Below are 17,729 nucleotides of genomic sequence, written 5' to 3'. Positions count from 1 at the left end.
CCGCCGCCAGAAACCCTAGCGCGGGGAGCGTTGGTGTCACCACCGCCGGAGCTCCGCCGAGCGCCGGCCTCGCGCGCATCCTCTTCTTGCCGCCGCGGATGACCACGGCGACGGGTGGCGTCGCGCCGGCGCCGTCCCGTGCCGCCGCCGCACCGTCGAAGCTCCCCAATGCGGCGCCGCCGAAGAAGGGCAAAACTTCGACGAAGAAAAACAAGGCGGCGGACGGCTCCGGCGGCACGAAGGCGAGGGGAAAGAAACTTGCAGGGCGTTCGACGGCCGCGGCGGCTACCGAAGCGCTGACGAGCTCACTCATTGAGTCGGCCGCCGATGCGCACCATGTGTTCGATGAAATGCCCCCAAGGTGAATAAAATTCCAACTTTTATTTTCTTCTTGTTTTTTTAATGCATCATCACATATAGATAGCTTATTTGCATTGTTCAAAAATTTTTGTAGTCTCAATGATGATGCATACATGTCAACTATGGGTGTTGGGTCCAACAATTCGCATTGGTCTCAAACCAATGACATCCATTTGGAAGACCATGAGTTTGAGGTGGACGAGGAGGGTGAGGGCATTGTTGACGCACCGAAAGGAAGAGCGGGCAATTACAGCACCAGCGATGACAAGTTACTATGCAATACTTATTTGCAAGTGTCGAGGGATCCATCCATTGGAGGTGATCAAAGTAGAGCTGCGTATTGGGGGCGAATGAAAGAATACTTTGATGATCACAACATGAGTGGAATTGACCACTCGGAGAGATCACTTCGGTCCCGATGGTCCACAATCAACTCGGATTGTCAAAAGTGGGCGGCCGCACAAAAGTCAGTTGACAAGATTAACCCAAGTGGCACAAATGAGGATGATAGAGCAAGTGGCATCTCATATATGTTCATCTCATACTTGTTTTTGGTGTCCGAAGTGCTAACTTGTTTTGTTTTTCTTGTAGTTCAACATTGCACAAAACTTGTTCAAAGAAGAGACGAGGAAAACCAAGAAGGGGAAGATCAAGAAAGGAAGGGTCTTTACCTTGTCTCATTGCTATGAAGTGTTAAACAATGATGAGAAATGGAAGAATCATGATGGTTTGGATGATTTGCAGTTGAGCAACAAATGCAAGCGAACAATTGAGGTGGATGATGATGATGAGAAGGATGATGCATCAAGTGATGACGGCAAGAGAAGACCCACACCCAACTCGGTTTCATACTCGAAGCCAAAACGACTGGATGGGTGCAAGAAAGACAAAACCAAAAAGAAGAAGAGGAAAGGAGATGATGAGCTCAAAAATGCTATGGAAGCTATTGTGAAGGCAAGAAAAGAAGCCAAGGAGGGTGGCCGCCGAAGAGAGGAAAGTGGCATTGGAGGAGAGGAAGGTGGGCATGGAGGAGCGATCTAGGTTGTTGGAATGGGAGAAGCACTTGTTCTTCTTGGACACATCTTCGTTCAATGGTGCGCAAAAGGAATATGTCAACCTTGCCCGTGAAGAAGTCTTGGTCCAAAAAAGAGCCATGATCCGCACAATGGGTGGCGGTGGCCTTGGCAGCATGGGTGGCGGCGGCATGGGAGGCATGGGTGGCGGCGCCATGGGAGGCATGGGTGGCTTGGGCGCCATGGGAGGCATGGGTGGCTTGGGCGCCATGGGAAGCATGGGTGCACCTCCGGCCGCCATGGGAGGCATGGGTGGCTTGGGCGCCATGGGAGGCATGGGTGCACCTCCGGCCGCCATGGGAGGCATGGGTGGCTTTGGAGCACCCTCTGACGCTATGGCCGCCATGGGAGGCATGAGTTTCGCTACTCTTATGGGAGGCATGGGTGCACCTCCGGCCATGGGTGGAATGTCTTTTGATGTGCCTCCTCACACACATTCCCATGAAGATGCTGTTGAAGATCTTGCCAACACCGTTGGAGCTTCACGTGATGCGATGCGTGATGAGGATAGGGAGGAAGATTCATCTTCGGAGGCGGAAGAATCGTCTTCGGAAGATGAGGACGAAGACGAGGAAGATGTTTGATGTGTCTTTCATTTATGTCTTGTGGGCATGAACTTTTAGTTTGCATTTTGAACTTGGTTGGATGAACTTGTGGGCATGAACTTGGTTGGAAAATGTTTGTGACAAATTTTACATGTTCATTGCATTTTGATAATTGTTTCAAACTCATTTTATAGCTAAGTCGCGCGCGCCCGGCGAGTCACGCGCGCTGTATTTTTATGCGCTGCTGGAATAGCGCGCGCGCTGCATTATAGCGCGACTGCTGGAGCCAGCGCTCGTGGCCGCGCTAAACCAGCCGAAGCGCGCGCGGCAAACAGGTTTTTTGCGCGCGGCGCTTAGCGCGGCTGTTGGAGATGCTCTTAGCGCATTAACCACTACACCGCAGTCAATTTGATGTGTTATAACGGAAAACAACACTATTTCAGGGTTCTTTCAGTCCCAGTTAGTTTTTTCAGAAAAAAAAACTTAAATCTGAAACAGAAATCACGAAAATTAAAAATGTTTATCGATTCTGAAAAAACTGAATTCCCGAATTTCCCCAAAAAAGTACACAAAATAAAAAAAAGTTCACCGGATTTCAAAAAAAGGGTTCACAAATTTGAAAAACGTTCACTGGATTTTCAAAAAAAGTTCATCGTTTTTGAAAAAAAGGTTCATAGATTTTCAAAAAAAGTTGACAAGTACGAAAAAATTTCATCAAATTTGAAAAAAAACACGTATTCTAAGAAGTTCACCGGTTTAGAAAAAAGTTCATCGATTTTGTAAAAAATGTTCAAGCATCTTTTAGAAAAAGAACAATTAAAAAATAAAAGAAAGGAACAAAAGAAGGAAAGGGAAGTAACGAATCACTAGTTCTGCGATGTCTAGTTAGTTACGGTAGCTAACCACGAAGGAGGAGGTAGCGGTTTGAATCTCAGTAACGCATGCCAACGCACGCTACTGCTAGGACAGATAGCTGCAGCGTTTGTTCACCCCCACGCTACTGCTAATGAAACTAGTGGCAGCGCATTTTCCCTCCATCGCTACTAGTATTCATTTTTTATTTTTTTATTTTTAGTGTATTTATGTGGTTTTCTCTCCATCGTATAAATATTGGTACAATACAAGTTATGAGGTTTACACCATTATGTCCATAACAGTGTGTCGAATGAAGGTGGATTAGGTTCAAGTGGTCGCAATATGTGGTGCATGTCAAAAGTATACTACTAATCCAAACTTGATCTAGTTTGGACTAGTAGTACTTTCGATGTGCACCACATGTTGCCTCCACTTGAATCTAATCCGCCAGCACAAGCTATTTAATCATCATCATATTCATTATCACCAATAATATTTATTTAATCACCACTAACACTAGCTAATAATAATCATCATAGTCATTACCACCAACACTAGCTATTTTATCATCATAGTAATAGTGTACCACATCATCATCTTCAAACTCATTTCTAGCTAGCTAATCACTTCTGCTGCTCTCTCGCAGGTAAAATAACATAAAACATGTATATCTCTCCTCCTTGATCAAGTTGGAGCATGCAGATGAACCTGTCTCCTAATCGTGGGTAGCGCATCTGGTTGCTGCCCCCTAGTACTTCTCTGCGCTCCCCCATCACATATTTGGTCCAGCCTTGCACTATTAAGCATCCGTCGCTAATCTTGAATGCACTAAAGTAATCTGTAGGATATCTTGGCCGTAAGCTAATAATACTCATGGTACCGTTAGTCTCGATCTCATAAGACACTACATTCATCGGGACTCCCTGTTGAAGAACATCGTATGGTAACATACTTAGCAATCAAGTTTAGCTTCAAAAATAATGTATGGAAAAGATGCACTGAGGACAAATATTAAAAATCTTACCATCCTTCCTAAATAGATGTGACCGTAGTTCATTACGAACACTATTGGTCGCACGTTTTCAGTACTAACATTTCTAAATCCAGGAAGAAAATTTGTCTTGACAGTATCAAGATCCGCAAGCCATGAAACATAATGACTAAGCTCCTCGCAGTTGAGTTCAGCCCCGACACAGTATATGGTCCTGTCTACCAAGCGCTGGACATGTTTGCTTGCACCGAAATAAGCTATCAATAGAAATTAATTGTCAACTATTTTTCAATAAACAATATCAAAGACATAAATATGGTTGAGAAACTCACATTTTGGTATAACTGAAGGCGTTTGCACATCGACCCAGATGTCGGTATTACCTTCAATATCATCTTCTGAACGAATATCAAAGGTGATAACCATATCAGGCTCAAATGCATAAGTCTTGCATAGTGCTCGCCATGTTTTGCATCCAAAATAGGTGTAGTCGTCTGAATTGTATAATTTTGCATGGAGAATATAACCATGCTCGGTCTTCAAGTAAAATTTCTTTACCTCCATAGTACGACTGCAACCTATCTTATCCAATACAAAAACTCTTGCATGGCAGGGGATACGCTAGTAGAATAGTAAAAACAAATTATAAGTTGAAGCAAATGAAGCATATGTCATGCTTAATTACGAAAAAAGACTTGTCGTTGTGACTTACTGTATCCACTTCGAAGTTCTCGTCCAGCTTGATGCTGAAGCGCCTATCATCATCTAGGAAGATTCCGTCGCACAGGCCGCGCTCATCTTCGCAGTATTTGCAAATACCGAAATCCTTTTCGTCGTCAGACATTTCCTATGTTCATAGTTAAAACATTAATTGAAAATCGATCGAAGACAACTACCAGGATACTCAACACACAAATCCGTGACACTCGATATTTCCTACATATTCTGGCACAAGTCATGCCAAAATTCACGGAAAAATCCGGCATGACCTTTGCTAAAATAGGACATATCGAGCGCCTGAAATTTGCCGGAACGGAAATGAATCAACACTCCGGCAAAACATAGGCCACTCGGAGGTGTAACCTGCAAACATGACCGGCCACTTGGGCAAGCACATATCCTATTTGAGCAACACAAGATATACATTTCAAAATATCTTATAGGACTCAAATTAGCATGCATTGAATAAGCAAAAGTAAATCATCTCATGCGTGTTCGTACATCGTCGAATATTATCACTAATACATCCCGAATAGTGTCATACATATAACATCACTAATACAACTAAAACCCTAGCACACGACGGGTATCGGCGCGGGCGGTGGACACCCACAGAGAAGGAACCATCACGGGATCATAGCTCCAGTGAGATCCATGGAGAACCTGCCAGGTATTGGAGAACCTGTGCTCCAACGCAAACAAGTAGTGACGGACGTGCGCGTCCTCCTCACTGACACGGTGACGCACCACCTCCGCGGGGTCCTCGAGCCTCTGGACCGTCACTGGCCCACGCGACCGCCACCAAAGAAGGTTCGGGTCAATGACAGGCTGGCTCCTCACCAACCTGCGCCCCCCGGTAGGTAGCGCATCCCAGTACCACCCCGGCGGAGCCCAGTCCCGGACATGGCCCATCTGGTCAAGCAGGTGTCATCCTCCGCCGACTCGACGACGAGGATGCGGGATAGGCATCGTCCACATCGATGCGGGAAAAATTGCTTTAACTAAAAAATAGCAACAAGTTCTTACTAACTAGTTCTATTAATTCAATTAGTTCTTACTGAAAATAAACTTACTATAAATAAAAATAAACTAGTACCTAGCTAATTAGTACCTAGTTCTTACTAACTACTCCCTCCATTCCATTATATAAGGTGTATTTGTTTTTTGATAAAATTCCACAATGTAAGGTGCATTTCTTCTAATTCCCTGTAATTCCATCGTTACCCCTTCACAAAAAAGGAGAGTATCTCTCCCCTGATTGCATACATCTTTTGTTGTAAAGAGAAAAAAGGAAAGTATCTCTCTCCTGATTGTGTTTATCTCTTACTTTCCTTGCCTAATGATTTAGTTGCCGCTAATCAATGATTTTGCCAAGGTTAATTTCGTCCTAACATGTGTATAATTATGTGCCTTGGTCACTGTGCCGGAAATAATACACCTTACATAAAGGAATGGAGGGAGTAATTAGTACCTAGGAACTACTGCCCTAATTACCATATAGGTATCCATTTTTTAACTAGGGTTCGTACTACCTAATTAAATAGGGTTAATACTAATTGTAATTAACTAACTAGCACTAAAAATAGCCTAGGGTTCATACTATAGCACTAAATAGCTAGGGTTCATACTAAGCAAACAAGAGGGATTGAAAGGGGAGAGTGCTTACAGAGGGCGGCCGGGGAGAGAGATGGGGTCAGGGGAGATGGCGGCACCGAGGCGCGGCGAGGCAGGGTCGGGGGAGACGGCGGCGAGGCGGGGTCGGGGGAGACAGCGGCGAGGCGGGGTCGGGGGAGACGATGGCGAGGCGGGTCGAGGGAGACGGCGGCGAGGCGGGGTCGGGGGAGACGGCGGCGAGGCAGGGTCTGGGGAGACGGCCGCGAGGCGAGGTCGGGGGAGACAGCGGCGAGACGGCGGCGAGGCGGAGGCGACAAGGGGGAGAAGAGAGAGTGGGGAATTGGGGGAGGAAGCAGAGGAGAGGGAATCAGGCCACGCGGGGGGTTAGGTGAGAATAGCTTTAACAGTAGCGTGGGGAGGAAAAACGCGTTGCTTCTAAAATCCGTAGTAGTAGCGCCGTTTCTAGAAGGGCGCTACTACTATACCTAGAACGTCGGGACCGGTGTGGCAATTGTAGTAGTAGCGCATTCTGTTCCTACTGCGCTATTGCTAAGGGGGTAACAGTAGCGGGTTTAGCCAGACGCGCTACTGCTAAGTAGCAGCAGCGCCTCATTTTAACAAGCGCTACTGGTAAGATTCTTTGTATAAGGTTTTCCCTAGTAGTGAAGGCTTCGTTAGAGCATCTCTAGCAGACCCCGCATCCCGCCGACCCGCATTTCACATTTGCAGTTCGCGTAAAAATTGTTTTGCAGGCCGACACGAACGGCCGCAGAGGTAGACCCCGCAAAGCCGACCCGTATCCTATTTTACGGGTCGGCTTTGCGGGGTCTGCCTCTGCAGCCCTCTCACCCGACCCGTGAAATGTAAATTTACATCTCAATTTGAATTTCTTTGCATTTTCAATCACTTTGATACATAGGACATCACCAATCTTGGCTAGAACACCCATTTAGGGTGCTTCGGCGTGCCCAAAGTCAGCCGTAGCATTGTCCGCGCGCAGTCGTCACACTGTATGAGCGGCATCGGCGAGCCACAGAGCCTCTGCGCAAGGGCTCAACCCGCCGGACGGCTGGCCGAATCCATGCCGGCAAACCGTCGGGCGGAGGCGACAGGACGAACCCGCACCTGTATGCGGCGATGCGCCTTTGCCGGGGTTGCGCGAGGTGCTCCCCGACCATTCCATCGCTTGGCGCAGCCACCGGCAGCCGGGAAAGCCAAATCCGGCCGCCTGTGATGAAGGGCTGCAGATCCACAAGTTCCTGATACTTCTCCAACGTATCTACTTTTCCAAACTCTTTTGCCCTTGTTTTGGACTCTAATTTGCATGATTTGGATGAAACTAACCCGGACTGACGTTGTTTTCAGCAAAATTGCTATGGTGTTATTTTTGTGCAGAAATAGAAGTTCTCGGAATGACCTGGAAATTCACGGAGTCACTTTTTGAAATTAATAAAAAATACCGGTGAAAGAATCAATAGTAGGGGGCCCACACCTTGGCCACAAGGGTGGGGGGCGCCCTACCCCCTAGGCACACCCCCTGCCTTGTGGGCCTCCTGGAGCTCCACCGACCTCAACTCCAACTCCATATATTCACGTTCGGGGAGAAAAAAAATCAGAGAGAAGGATTCGTCGCTGTCGGTGTCAAAACCGGCAGATCTCTGGTAGGGGGCCCAAGCTGTACGTCTGAGGATCAATGATAACTATGGAGAAAGGACACAGTGTTTACCCTGGTTCGTGCCCTCTTAATGGAGGTAAAACCCTACTCCTGCTTGATTATATTCGAGGGTATAGGGGTTACAAGAGTTGATCTACCTCAAGATCGATTCAGCTAACCCTAGATTAGCTAGCCTAGTAATGTTGTGATCCTGCCTCCGATCTACCCTCCGGTTTATATAGACACGAGGGGCTTAGGGTTGTACAAAGTCGGTTTTATAGAAAGGAATAATATATCCGGACACCTATACTTGCCATCCACGCACGCGGGAGTCCCCACCGGACACGAGAGGTGATCTTCTGTCTTGTATCTTGACAGCCCATCAATCCGGCCCACATCAATAGACCGGACGTCCGAGGACCCCCTAGTCCAGGACTCCCACAGTAGCCCCTGAGCTAGTCTTCAATGATGATACATTCGACATTCAGATTGTCTTCGGCATTGCAAGGTGGGTTCCTCGAAGAATACACATCGTCTTTCCTCTGTAAAAAAATTGTATCCAACTTTTCATAATAAATACAACCCCTAGCCGCGAAGGCAGGATATATATATAATAAGAACAGTGCCTTTTATTGACAACTTTTTCGACGAAGCGTCAGACTTGACCCTTCGGCTCTTCAAACCGTTTTCACACCCCGCGCTCCGTGTTTAGAGGCCACGCCTCATTGGCACGCCCTGTCAAAACAGAGATCATGCCCACTTAATACGGGACTACACATCAATGGTATTTTGGTATTCCAACCGACTACGGCGCATACCCTCATTGGGAATAGGCGAGTTTTTAAGGCTAAGGGGTGGGCGCTCGGTATTCACGGCCTATATAAGCGGATAAAGATCCATCTTTTCTATCCCATGCCTTCTTCCCTCAGTCTTCCCATCTGCGAGCTCTAGCGCCCAAGCTTCGATCTTCCCCACCCCCACCAACTTCTCCAGCAATGTCCGAATCCGACTCTCAAGGCAAGTGGGTGGCCTCCTTCGTGAAGGAGGACATCAAGGAGCTCCGGGAGGCGGGGTACCTGAGCGCGGACATTGCGCACAGGATCCCTGCCAAGAAGCAGGTCATCCCCACTCCGGAGCTCGGCGAAAGGGTGGTATTTATCCCCCACTTCCTCCGTGGACTAGGTGAGGGAGTCCTGGATTAGGGGGTGTCCGGATGGCCGGACTATGACCTTCGGCCGGACTCCCGGACTATGAAGATACAAGATTGAAGACTCCGTCCCGTGTCCGGATGGGACTTTCCTTGGCGTGGAAGGCAAGCTTGGCGATACGATATGAAGATCTCCTCCCATTGTAACCGACTCTGTGTAACCCTAGCCCTCTCCGGTGTCTATATAAACCAGAGAGTTTTAGTCCGTAGGACGAACAACAATCATACCATAGGCTAGCTTCTAGGGTTTAGCTTCTCTGATCTCGTGGTAGATCCACTCTTGTACTACCCATATCATCAATATTAATCAAGCAGGAGTAGGGTTTTACCTCCATCAAGAGGGCCCGAACCTGGGTAAAAACATCGTATCCCTTGTCTCCTGTTACCATCCGCCTAGACGCACAGTTCGGGACCCCCTACCCGAGATCCGCCGGTTTTGACACCGACATTGGTGCTTTCATTGAGAGTTCCTCTGTGTCGTTGCCGTCAGGAAGGATGCCGCACCCGTCTTTAAAGACGGCGCTGTTGCTAAAGGAGCTTTGGCTGTCGGCCAAACTCTCCGGCTAGGCAGGTTTTTGATGACCGCCTATTCGGCCGCCGCGCCGATGATGACCTCTCAGGCCATCGAAAGCAATCTTCACATCAGCTCGGAACTCGCCGAGCAGTTAGATCTGACGGAGCTCTCTTCCCTGAATGAGCTCCTGGATCACATTGCCGCCCTGGGAGTCGCTACAGATTACGACCAGATTGGGCTTAAACCCGATCAGAGAGAGATCGACTCTCCTCAGGTCACCCACCACGTTGAAGTGGTGGAAGAACAATGCAGCGCATCTTCGCCCGCTCTAAGGACCAGATGTGTCCGGATTCCCGACCCCTCCAAGCCGGATACCCGTGGAGGGGAGGATGTTGCCCAAGTCCTGAACCTAAAGTCAGGCAGCAGGCCTGATTCATTCAATAATGTCCAAGAAAGCAAGATTCCGAATTCGAAAACTTCTTGTCCCCTGAATCTTTTATCGGGCAAGGTTTCGGATTTAAATCCACCCGCCCACCCAACTATAAGGGATTTATCCCAAATACGGCAAGTGCCCGGGGAAACAGTACACCACTATTGGGCCAGATTCCTCCTGGTTATGAACAGGATAAAGGACTGCCGTGAGGAAGAAGCAATTTCATTCTTATGTAACAACTGCATGGACACCGGAATCCTCGATGCCATAAGTCGCCGCGAAATTACACGCTTCGCCGACTTGACATCCATAGTATGAAAATACTGTGCGACAGAAAGCGTTCGGAAAACCGAAGATAAATTCTGGGACAATCCGGCCCTGAATACAACACGAGTCCGAAACAAAAGGGCGCATTATCGCCAGGCACCTGAGCCAAACATCAAAAAACAAAAACCCTCTATAGGGTATGGGACCGTACTGGAGGGATGGCTCAATGGACCCTGTAAAATTCATAGTTTAGGGGAAGTCACACCAACTCACATCCTTAGAGCATGTTGGATACTCCGGCAGGTGGCCAGAAGTGGCGAGGAGCTTCTAACTCCAGAATCCGAAGAACACCACCCCAGAAACGCCAGTACGGTGTCGACAGTCTTTGAGACCTTCACATCAAACAATGCGAGGAAATGAACCCTCCGCAACCTTACCGAAGTCTACCAAGTAGCAACAATAAACCCATGGAGTGACACGGCTATTACTTTTAATGCCAGTGACGAACCTAAATTCCGGACAGCCCGAGCACCAGCCGCATTGGTCCTTAGTCCGATAGTGGACGGCTTCCGACTTACAAAGGTACTCCTGGACGACGGCAGCGGACTTAACCTCATCTACGAGGAAACCCTACGAAAAATGGAAATAGACTGGAGCCGCATTGAGTGAAGCAACACAACCTTCAGAGGAATAATACCAAGCCGGGAAGCATGCTGTTCAGGTAAAATCACACTGGATGTGGTGTTCGGCACGCCGGATAATTACAGATCCGAGGAGGTCACATTTCAAGTGGCCCCGTTCAGCAGCGGATACCACGCTCTGCTAGGGCGAGAAGCATTTACAATTTTTCAAGCCATACCCCATTATGGGTACATGAAGCTCAAAATGCCCGGACCCAACGGAATCATCACTCTTGCAAGTGATCCGGACACAGCGCTCCGCGCTGAAAACAAGACAGCCGCACTGGCCCTGGAGGCATTATCCGAAGCCCTAGCGGCCGAGGAACTAACTGTGTTGCGCTCCACGGTGGACAGGGACAATGTGATACTAGATAAGAGATCCAAGTCCACCTCTTTCAAACCAGCGGATGAAATAGTCAAATTCCAAGTCCATCTAACAGACCCCACAAAAACGGCCTCCATCAGGGCACAACTAAAACCCGATGTAGATGCCGCACTCAGAGAATTCTTGCGGGAAAATTGGGACATTTTTGCCTGGCACCCTTCAGACATGCCAGGAATCCCACGCAGGCTGGCCGAGCACAGCCTGAACATCCTAAAAGGGTTTAAGCCTATTAAGCAGACTCTGCGGCGTTTCTCCGAACCCAAGAGACAATCCATGGGAGAAGAACTAGCAAAACTACTGGAAGCCGGATTCATCAGAGATATAAAACATCCGGACTAACTAGCAAACCTGGTGATGGTACCAAAGAAGGACAAATCCTGGCGCCTATGTGTCGATTTCAAAGACCTAAATAAGGCCTGCCCAAAGGATCCTTTCCTGCTCCCCCGAATTGATCAAATCATCGACGCCACCGCAGGACACGACTCATTGTATTTCCTCGATGCATACTCTGGCTACCACCAAATCAAGATGGCAGAGTCAGACCAAGCCGCAACGGCATTCATCACCCCATACGGCCCATTCTGCTTCAACATGATGCCCTTCGGGCTCAAAAACGCCGGTGCAACATATCAGCGCATGATTCAGACATGTCTGGCCAACTAGATCGACAAAACAGTTGAAGCATACGTAGATGACGTGGTCGTCAAAACAAAACATGTCGATACTCTAGTAGACAACTTGAGGCTCACGTTCGACAATCTCCGAGCATATGACATTAAGCTCAACCCGGAAAAATGCGTTTTCGGCGTACCAGCCGGAAAGCTCTTGGGCTTCATCGTATCCGGTAGAGGAATTGAAGCAAACCCAGCCAAGATCCGAGATCTGTCACAATTGGATATTCCAAAAGACCTCAAACAAATACAAAAATTGACAGGATGCGTGGCAGCTCTAAGCCGCTTTATCTCCCGCTTAGGAGAAAAGGCATTACCCCTCTATCGCCTCCTGCGGTGCACCGAACACTTCGAGTGGACGGATGCCGCCACGACCGGACTCAAAGAAATAAAAGCCATACTGGCAACAAATCCAGTCCTGGCCGCGCCCAACATGGGCGAGCCAATGCTATTATACATCGCGGCAACCCATCAAGTTGTAAGCGCGGTGCTCGTAGTCGAACGAGAAGCGGACGGACACAAGTTCCCTCTCCAAAAACCAGTGTACTACATGTCCACTGTCCTAACTCCATGCAAGTCACGGTACCCGCATTATCAAAAGATAGCATACGCAGTATCCATGGCATCCCGGAAGTTGCGACACTATTTTCAAGAGTGTTCAGTAACAGTGGCATCCGAAGTACCTCTTAATGACATTATAAACAACCGCGATGCAACAGGCCGGATTGCCAAATGGGCCATTGAGCTCCTCCTGTTCGACATAACTTACAAGCCAAGGCGAGCTATCAAGTCGCAGGTTTTGGCTGACTTCATCGCCGAATGGAATGAAGCCGAGCTCCCTAAAGAGTACGACGCATACTCCAACTGGATCATGCACTTCGACGGCTCCAAAATGTTGGCGGGCCTGGGGGCTGGCGTCGTTCTGACGTCCCCAACCGGAGACACAGTCCAATACGTACTTCAGATAATGTACACGGATTCCAACAACGCAGTCGAATACGAGGCCCTTCTACATGGCCTCCGGATGGCAGTCTCCATGGGCATTCAGCGCCTAGAGGTCCGCGGGGATTCAAACCTCGCAATATCCCAAATAAATGGAGACTTTGACCCCAAGGATCCGAAAATGGCAGCTTATCGCAACACCGTCTTAAAGATGTCAACTCGGTTTGAGGGGCTCGAATTTCATCACATAGCCTGGGAGAATAACCAGGCAACAGATGTGTTGGCATGCATCGGCGCCAAGCGCGATGCCGTCCCTCCCAACATCTTCCTAGAGAGGTTGTTCAAGCCGTCCGTATCATGGGAGGGAGAGTCCGGAAATAATAGCCCGAACGCAACCGCACTGCCCCTCACCGAACACTCTGACACAGTTGGTGGCTCCGCCAACGAAACAACACCGTCAGCCCACACAATAATGGCAGTCATTGCCCCGTGGACAGAACCATTCCTAGCCTACCTAACTAGGCAGGAACTTCCCGAGGACCAAAATGAGGCCCGTTGCATAGTGCGGCGATCTAAAGCCTACAAAGCCCACGAGGGAGAGGTTTATAAGAAAAGCACATCTGGAGTCCTTCAAAGGTGTATCTCCGAAGAGGAAGGGCGAGACCTTCTGGCTGAAATCCATGCCGGACTAGGTGGGCACCACGCCGCAGCCCGAGTCCTTGTAAGCAAGGCCTTCCGTACCGGATTTTATTGGCCAACGGCCCGGACAGACGCTCAGGACTTAGTGCAGCGATGCGTCGGTTGCCAGTTATTTGCCAACCAAAGCCACATGCCGCCTACTGCCCTACAAACTATACCCATTACCTGGCCCTTTGCGGTCTGGGGGCTTGACATGGTTGGACCCCTTAAAGGAGGAACCCACAAGCAAAAATATCTACTGGTCATGGTGGACAAATTCACCAAATGGATAGAGGCCAAGCCTGTAAAAACGGCCGAATCCGGACCGGTGATAGACTTCATATCCGGGGTCGTACACCGTTACGGCGTCCCCCATAGCATTATAACTAACAACGGCACAAACTTCACGGCCGATGAAGTTAAAGTCTGGTGCAAAAACATGGGCATTAAGCTCGACTACGCTTCAGTCTATCACCCTCAAACCAATGGTCAAGTCGAACGAGCCAACGGTCTCATTATGAGCAGCATCAAACCCAGACTAGTGCGATCCCTCAAGGAATCCAACACGCACTGGGTGGAGGAGCTTGGCTCCGTACTCTGGGGGCTGCGGACCACGCCGAATCGCACTACCGGATTCACACCATTTTTTATGGTATACAGCGCAGAGGCAGTACTGCCCTGCGACATAATTCATGACTCACCTCGAGTGCGCATGTACAAAGGAAGAGAAGCCGGGCTCGATCGGCAGGACAGTTTGGACGCATTGGAGGAGGAGCGTGATGTGGCAAAAACTCGTTCCGCATTCTATCAACAGCAGGCTTGAAGATATCAAAGCAGAGAAGTACGGGCCAAAACTTATAACGTTGGCGAACTAGTTCTATGCCTGCCGGACAAGAAAAAGGACAAACTAAAGCCCAAATGGGAGGGTCCCTTCATAATCGACCAAGTACTGACTGGTGGAGCGTACCATCTGCGAAACGCATCGGACAACCGACTCGAGCCGAACCCATGGAACGCAGCACGCCTACGACGATTCTACGCCTAGCGCTGGACTCCATGTTCATCTCCTTCCTCTGTCCCTTTTTTTATTTTTTTTATTTTTATTTTTTCACATTAGCTGTCCGGGATTTCGCTCCCTCTACATGCCTTTTTTCTCCCAAGCCCTTAGGGGCTTGCATGTGCATTGTTCGCATGTACTTGACGAGCCACCCGCGCTCCTCATACCTGGGGGCTTTTTTATCAGAAGTTTATATAAAATGGGCCTCATGCCCAAAACATGTGTGATACTTCCGCATGAACCTTTTATACACCATTATATGCATCGATATGACTTAAGTTTTGGCCAAGCTGGGTTGCCTGGCTCCTGTGCTTACCCCTACGTTCCCGTTCGTTTGGCTAGGTGGTAAAGGGAGCACCTCTGCGATTGTTACTGCCGGGTCAGCCGGATGTGTACCTCAGACTGGGTGAAGCCGAAAGCTAGCGATCTTAAGGGAATATTCGGTCGGTGAACTAAAAGATGATCTTTCGTGTTTATTTATCTGCCCCCAGATGCTTTTCTGCTCTTTTTAGCAGTTCGGACATGCACTTTAGGGCATGCCTCCCAGGGAAAGGAACCCCTAACGGAACTATTCTCCCTGGAAGATGTTTCTTACTAACCATGTAATATAACATAACTACTTGGGCACTTGTCTGCTAAAGCAATTATGACCCCTACGCCTTGTCTCCATGCATGCCCCGGTTCTTTCATAATTGAGAGGGTATTCAGACACACTCCAGACTATAGGGTCCAGAGGTTGAAGCGAAAAGGTCCGCAATGACAAACGATCTACAATCTGGCTAGAAGGCATTTTTCATGTCATTTTAAATTATAGAGTCAATCCGACTCGGTATATTCTTCTTCAATACCATCCAACAGGCGGTCTAATTTACAGTCCTGTTGGGAATACTTTGCAGCCAGCTCTACCTGGCCATATACTAAGCTAACAGGGGTCTCCTTTCTGTCAGGACCCATAGGTCCGACCTCGGCCATGTGGTTTGGGTCAGCCTTCGTGTACCGAGTCTTCACCATGGCCCAGGCCTCCCTAGCACCTTGACGGCATGCCGATATCTTCCACAACCGGAAGCGATGCCGCACTCCCTCCAGCTTCTTCGTAAGCTCCCCAAGGCCTTCGGGCATGGAGAGGGATGGCCACATAGCCTGAATGACGCTCTGCATTGCCTGCCAAACTCGTTCGTGCAGTTGCAACAGCTCGGGAAGAAGGTCTCCCGTTGAACCGAGCATTTCCTCCGCAGGACGACCTGTCAGCAGACCTACAGACATAGCTCTGTTAATCGACTTCCTCACCGAATTCTTTTTTCGAAGATTTGTTCAAGCACTTACTAAAAATGCCGCGTCGAAGTCGCTGATTCTCCTTTACGAAAGCAGACAACTGAATACGAACATCTTTTAGTTCCTCACCCAGCTGGGTATTGGCGTCTTGAAGTTTGTTCTTCTCTTGCCTCACCCTCGTCAGCACGCTCTCGCCAGCCTTTAGTTGGCGTAGGAGTTGCTGCTTGTCCAGATTTGTTCCGGCCCCATCTGCACTATTATAGTCAGAGGTGCACATCTGCCGCGCTCCACAACAGAATTATCTTTCGAAGCATGTATTACCTGAGGGCGTCTCCTTGGCACTTTCTGAAGCGGCAAGTGCGGCCTCGAGTTGGGCCTTGCACTCTTCAAGCTCCTGGGACAGTTGCGTATTCTTCTTTGTAAGACACTGCATAGCACATGATCCTTAAAACAGTTATCTTCACTGTTTCAAGTCTCGGGGGCTACTGACATATATAACCTTCAATTTTACTCACCTGTATGTCTTTTACATACTACTCTGTAGCTCTGGCTAGACCATTTTGAGCGGCACGGAGATACGCGTCCCCTGTATTAAAGGCGTCCAACGCCTCTGGGGAAAAACATGCGTCACGAAGAACAGTCCGGCGACGCCTGTGGTTCAGGGCACTCTCCACCTCTAAATTGGTGGCAGATAGCCCGTCTGCGTCCTCTTTCGGAGGAACGCCCGAGGCGCGCCCCATGCCCGTCTCTGCTTCCGGACCCGACCTTGAACCTTGGCCGGCGGATATAGTCCGGCGGGCTCTCTTCTTTCTAAGAAAATCATGAGCGTTAGTAAGACTCAAGGGCATAAACCCTAGGCATTAAATTTGCACGCCGTACCGTTGCGCCAGAGTCTCGATCTGGTCCGCACTTCTTTTTGGCCCGCCTGGCTTCAGCGGCCCTTGTTGGCTGCCCGCCGCGGGCTGGGCCTTCCGCCTCAAGGATTTACCCTATGAAACAAAACACTATTAGTTCACAGCATTCAAGATAAAGCATGAATGGATCTCCTTAAAGATACTGGGACTTCGGTCTCGGTTACCTTTGAGGCTGGAAGTAGTCCGGGATAGTCGGCCGTAATGGCCACTAGGGTGTTATCCCTACTCAATTGATGAAACACCCCTTCAATTAACTCCACACATAAGTCCGGGTCCTCTTGGGAGTCCGGATCGAGGGATCCTTCCGGGTCCTCGGGTTTTGGAGGAGGGCTGTTTATCTCCTTCACTATCTGGCGCAGCTCCTGCGTTAACATTGTTAGACTAAATGCTCAATTACGGGAATTTCGAAAGCGGGTCGGCAGGTGAAAATGTTCGCTCACCCAGCTAGGAGGATTGTACATGTAGAATCCGCCCTCTGGGTTGACACGGAGGAATTCCTCTTCTTCTCCCTTGTACATAGCGGATAAGATTCTCGTTAAAGTGGCGGCCGAATCTGGCCCCTTACGACCGCACCGGGTGGCATCGTCCTCCCCATTGAAATCCCACATAGGGTGGCCTCTGTATTGAAGCGGCTGCACCCCTCGCGTAATGCATATGGCCATGACCTTGATCATGGTCAGTCTGGAATGAGCCAACAACCTTATCCGGCTCATCAAGTAAAGGACGTCCCGGTCAGTTTCTCTCTGAGGGTTCCGCGGGCGCCAGCTCAGGCGCTTCTTTAATGGAGCATTATTGAACTCGGGGAGGCCGATCCGTACAGGGTCTAGTAGGGGGACGTCGTCTATATAGAACCACTCCGAGGACCAGTCCTCGGACGTCCTCTTTGGGGTACCGGAT

The sequence above is a fragment of the Triticum aestivum genome, chromosome 1B (genome assembly GCF_018294505.1).
Source record: "Triticum aestivum cultivar Chinese Spring chromosome 1B, IWGSC CS RefSeq v2.1, whole genome shotgun sequence".
Lineage (NCBI taxonomy): Eukaryota > Viridiplantae > Streptophyta > Magnoliopsida > Poales > Poaceae > Triticum > Triticum aestivum.
The sequence above is the reverse complement of the archived record's forward strand: the minus strand, read 5'-3'. Positions refer to the sequence as shown.